Source organism: Rattus norvegicus, chromosome 11, assembly GCF_021556685.1.
Source record: "Rattus norvegicus strain SHRSP/BbbUtx chromosome 11, alternate assembly SHRSP_T2T, whole genome shotgun sequence".
In the NCBI taxonomy this organism is placed as follows: domain Eukaryota; kingdom Metazoa; phylum Chordata; class Mammalia; order Rodentia; family Muridae; genus Rattus; species Rattus norvegicus.
The window spans coordinates 52,064,275-52,070,274 of NC_141544.1; the positions used below are offsets into that span (position 1 = coordinate 52,064,275).

The 6,000-nt window shown below is 35.6% G+C and overlaps 1 pseudogene; it reads left to right on the forward strand.

Moving 5' to 3' along the window:
* The first annotated feature begins 4,547 nt into the window (after nt 1–4,547).
* On the forward strand, nt 4,548–5,429 carry Rps2-ps38 (ribosomal protein S2, pseudogene 38; annotated as a pseudogene).
* The last annotated feature ends 571 nt before the right edge of the window (nt 5,430–6,000 follow it).

The following is a 6,000-nucleotide window of genomic DNA, read 5'->3' on the forward strand; positions in this document are numbered from 1 at the left end:
TTGAAGACCCAGAAATAAAGCCACACACCTAAGGGCACTTGATCTTTGAAAAGAAGCCAAAAGCATACAATGGGAAAAAGAAAGCATCTTCAATAACTGGTGCTGGTGTAACTGGCAATCTATGTGTAGAAAAGTAAAAATAGATTCATATTTGTCACCTTCCCAATGCTCAAGTCTAAGTAAATCAAGGTCCTCAACATATAAAAAGAAAAACTGAATGTAATAGAAGAGAAAGTGAAAAAAAGTCTTGAACTCAATGGCATATGGGGAATTTCCTAAACAGAACTCTAGTGGCTCTGGCTCTAAGATCAAGAATTGATAAATACCTCATCTTCTTAATTGAATAGGTATTTAAAATAAAATATTGTTTATGTCTAACGCTAGTCTCCTGAGATCATGTGTTGTCATATATATATATATACATATATATATATATACATATATGTGTGTGTGTGTGTGTGTGTGTGTGTGTGTGTGTATAGTTTTACTCTTCTCCTCTATTTTGAATACAATGAAGTGTCTACAGGGTAAAGGCAGAAATACCTATTTAATGGCAGGTCAGTTTGTCACCATTTATTTCCTTTTATGTAAAAATTAATTTGAATGGTTTGAAAAGCAAGCATTTGTGTCTGCAGCTAGAAGAGAGCTGAGAAAAGCTTATACACTCTCTTTACTCTTGAGAGAGTATTGCATTTGGTTCCCTAAGGTTTTCAATTGGCTGAATATATGTTAAGCCAGAGCTGAACACTATTAAGTTGACAGTTGAAAGTGCAAGTTGCACGCAGCATGTTGCCTAAATAAAATGCTAACCTTATAATCAGGAGCTACTTGCCCTGCTCTGAGGCCAAATATCACTGCTTCACAATTGGTATGATTTCCCTCTCCACTAAAATCCATGTTTTTTTCAAGTGCAGATTTGTAAGAGCACTTAGAAAGACAATGTTCAAGTGTGTTTTCCACCATATAATCTTCTCGATTATGGGTTCTGTTTAGCTCTTTACGGGTCCCAGTCTTGAGAGGTTTAGCTGTTAGGAAGGCGTAAAAACATTTTAAAATTTAATTTAGCAAGATGAAATACTGATTATTTTTTCATCAGATAATGCTCCCTCTAATTTTTAAAAAATATTGACCTAAAAATCCACCTTTATGCAAGCAATTTGATTTCATTATGCTGGTGTAAGTCTATTGGTAAATCCTTCTCTTATGATCTGTATAAAACAGCAGGGAAGAAGGATAATCACATGATAATTCTTGATAGTCGTTTTGGTGAGTTCCTTTGTGCAGGAGTACTTCTACAGCTCCACTAACTCTCCAAAGGAAATGTCATTCCCAGAAGATCTACCACTGTTTTATGAAAGACATTAAAGCTGAACACTCTATTTAATATTTTAGGCAAATATGTCTTGTATTATGAAAAGAAAGAAAAAATATTCATGATTTGTTTCATTCTTTTAATAAAGTAAACTCTGATTTTATTTCTTGAAAAGTCATCTCACCAAATAAACTCTATTTATTATATTTGATAATAGTATGCTTTATATAAACATGACAATGTGATCAACTCCATGTACTTACACATAAATTTACTGAATATACAAAATAGTTTTACAGTATGAAGTGAAATCTCAAAATATTTATTATTTATTCATTCTACTGTAAAATTTTGTATATTCTTGATAAAATATTTTATTCATAATTTATTATTTATTATTGTATATAATATATTATCATATATTATTTATTAGTTTAAAATATGAATAAAATATTCATAATATAAATTTATTTAAAATACTACTGATCTATTCAGATGTTGTAATTGATTGTAGTATTAAGTACATTTTCAAAATGGAGGGAAATCAATATTATATATGATAGGTGCCATTATCTTTTATGTGTTTTCCTTAAGAAAACAAATTTAATAAATTAAGGTACGTACTATAAATCAAAGACTTCTAATGTTTATAAAATATCATTGACTATCAAAAATCAATGATGGTTAGAAATATTTTAATTAATTGCTTACATGTGTTTTCATTATTAATTCTGTAGTAACCAAACCATTTATTCTTTATAATTTTTAGACTGGTCTATTTTATGTCTATGAGTATTTTGGCTTTAGGTGTGTCTGTGTAACAGCTGTGGCATGACTGGTGTTTGCAGTTGTCAGAAGAGGCTGTGAGCATATCTGGAAGGGGAAACTATCAGGCTTTAACAAATTCTAAGTTAAAAAATTATTCTTTCAACGTAATTATAGCTGTTTCATGCAATTTATCTTGATAATATTCTTTTCCATCTCCAAACGCTTCTCTGATACGCACACCTTCATTCCCACAGAACTTTTTCATTCTCATTCTCTCTTCCCCCTCAAAATAATTAAATAACAAACAAAAAACAATATGATCAAAAACAAAGAGGGAGCTGGGGATTTAGCTCAGTGGTAGAGCCCTTACCTAGGAAGCGCAAGGCCCTGGGTTCGGTCCCCAGCTCCGAAAAAAAGAACCAAAAAAAAAAAAAACAAAAAAAAAAACAAAAAAAAAAAAACAAAAAAAACAAAGAGGAACAAACAAAAACTATTGAAACAAATCTGAAGAAAACTGCTCTTTTCTCTTTCTCAACATGGATCAGTTGTGAATAGCTTCTTGGCTACTAAGTAACTTTGTGTCCACTTATTTGCTAGAATTTCTGTCTGCATTGAACCTGTACAGATTTGTGATTTCTATCAGTTTCTGTGAGTTCACATGTTTGGAAATCTTGTTATATCTGGAAGATATAGTTTCATTGAAGTTATCTACTATCTCTGGCTCTTACAATCTTCCTAACAACTTATCCAGGTAGATTCCTAAGCCTTGAGGAAAATGGTTTGGTAAAGGAATGTCATTTACAAATGTGCCCTTCAAAGTCTCTCACTCTGTGTACATTTTCCAGTTGTGAGTCTGTTAATTTCTAACTATTACAAGATTTTCTGACGATGCCTGAGTGATGTACTGATATATGGGCTTACCAATATACCATTTAGCATAATAATAGTTGGTAGCCCCTTAGGCCCACATGACCTAATTAGTCTTGAGTTCTTTGTTACTTATATTTTTAAAGGTGTATGTGTGTATCTGGGTAGAAGCACACGAGTGCAGATTCCCAGAATTGTCAGGTCTTTTCAATCTGTTGTTATAATTGCCTGTGTAAAGTCATCATCTCAAGAGCTCTTCCAAAAGAACTTAATACTAGAATCAATGACCACATCTGACTAGGCCAATGGTATGTTAAATCTTATGCCCAGATTTCTTTTTTTTTAAGGAGATAGGTTCTTTTACTATATAGAAGTGCTTATATTACCATACAATTCAAGATACACTGTATAATATAAACAACAAAGAAAGGATTTCATATGATGATGAATATTCATGAAACTAGAAGATGCAAAGAATTATATTTATCTATGAGTCCAGTTATCAAGCTTCAAATGATGAGGTGAGAGGTCAAGTATGTTTAAGTTTTAGGAAACTAAATCCTCAAATTTTTCTTCATAAATTTCATTTTTATTTGGTTAAACCTTTGCTGTATTAATATAAACATATTGAGGTTGTGTGGGTGAATGGCAGGATTCCTTTACACTAAAGATCAACCTGATAAATTTCCTGGCTATGCTAAGCATCAAACTTCAATACCACAGGGACAGTTTCTAGAACAAATTAACTGGCTCAAAAATATTGTCAAAGCTTGAAGAGATCTCCAGAATGTTTCCTAGATGCCCCACTATTCATTGTGGAAGCTGAAGGGTTTTTTTTTCTTTTATAGAAAATAGAATTTTTTCATTCAGTATATTCTGATTACAGTTTCTCCTATCCAAACTCCTCCCAGTTCCTCCCCACATCCTCTCTTGTCAGAATCCATATATTTTCTGTCTCTCCTTAGAGAACGAAGGTGAATATAAGGAACAAAATATGACAATAAAATAAGAAAAAAACAAAACAAACAAATTGGCATATGGAAAAATAACAGAAGAAAAAGAGCCAAAGAAAAAGCATAAGAAACCCATGTAGATACAGAGAAACACATTCACACAAATAGGAATCCCATAAAACCAAAAATCTGGAAACTATAATATATCCAAAAAGGATATTTAAGGATTAAAAAATGACTTGACACATTGTGAAATGAGGAATCTCTAAAGATGCATTGAGTTCATTTTCTGTTGGCCACCTACAGCTAGGCATGGGGCCAACCTTTAAGAATAATGTTTCCCCGAGTGATAACTTCGTTAGAGAAAACTAATTTCTCATTGGCAAGTGATTACCAAATTTTTGGGTTAAAGATAGTGTTACAATCAGAGCTAACAGTGTTTCAGAAAATTCTGACCAACATTCAAAAACATTGAAATATTTATTTACACATTCCATCATTGCTAGCAATAGGGAAGACGTAGAAACAAGCTGTTTTCAAACCTGGATAAATGGACTTCACAAATATGTGTCATACACAGGGAGTAAAACGTAATTAGGTAATTAAGAAAAGAACAAAGAGCTTCTTCTTCTTTGGGAAAACACCAAATGGCGGATGACGCGCGTGCAGTGGGAGGGCCCGAAGGACCCGGGCCCAGGATTAGGAGGCCACGGTGGCTTCCGCGGAGGATTCAGTAGCGGCTTTAGGGGCCACGGTTGTGGTCGAGGCCGTGCACTTGGTGGAGGCCGCGGGGCTCGTGGAGGTAAAGCTGAAGACAAGGAGTGGATCCCCGTCACCAAGCTGGGTCGCCTGGTTAAGGACATGAAGGTCAAGTCCTTGGAGGAGATCTACCTGTTCTCCCTGCCCATTAAGGAGTCTGAGATTACTGACTTTTTCCTGGGTGCATCTCTAAAGGATGAGGTTCTGAAAACCATGCCAGTGCAGAAGCAGACTGGCCAGCGGACCAGGTTCAGGGCTTTTGTCGCTATTGGGGACTACAATGGCCACGTTGGTCTTGGTGTTAAGTGCTCCAAGGATGTAGCCACTGCCATCCGAGGGGCCATCATCCTGGCCAAGCTTTCAATCATCCCAGTGTGGAGAGGCTACTGGGGGAACAAGATTGGCAAGCCCCACACTGTGCCATGCAAGGTGACAGGCCGCTGTGGCTCTGTGCTGGTGTGTCTCATCCCTGCCCCCAGAGGCACTGGCATTGTCTCTGCTCCTGTGCCCAAGAAGCTACTGATGATGGTCAGTATAGATGACTGTTACACTTCAGCCAGGGGCTGCTCTGCCACTCTGGGCAACTTTGCCAAGGCCACCTTTAATGCTATCTCCAAGACCTACAACTACCTGACCCCTGACCTCTGGAAAGAGACTGTGTTCACCAAGTCTCCTTATCAGGAATTCACTGACCATCTTGTGAAAACCCACACCAGAGTCTCTGTTCAGAGGACCCAGCTCCAGCTGTGGCTACCACATAAGGGTTTTTATACAAGAAAAATAAATGAATTAAGTCTGATAAAAAAAAAGAAAAGAAAAGAACAAAGAAACAATACTGCATTCGACAATAAACTCACTGTTGTTTAAAAAGTGGGAACTATCCAAAGTGAGTCATTCTCACAACAGAACAAATATTACTTAACCCACATGTGTGACAAATGCTAAAATTACAAACATTTATAAATATATTTAGGATAGTAGGTTTCAGATTCTGGGGTTGGGGAAAAGGCAACTTGAGCTTCAATGTATATGAGTTTTAGATATACAGGTTGTTAAGTAGTAAAGATTTGAAAAACAATGTGGCTCTTTTTCTTCAAATTCTGTATACTAACAACACGAAGAACAGCATCTCATGTTGTGTGTTCCTACAATCAAAAAGAAAGGGGCAAATGAAACATCACCAGGAAACCAGTTTTAAGACCTAGGAAGTACATTCTGCATTCATATATGGTGTCTTCTGTATTCACTACAGACTGACCATCTCTGAGTCTGTCTTGGATTGTATACCTCAGCCTATTGATTGGTGCTTGGTTTCAATCTTCATTCATATACATACAAATG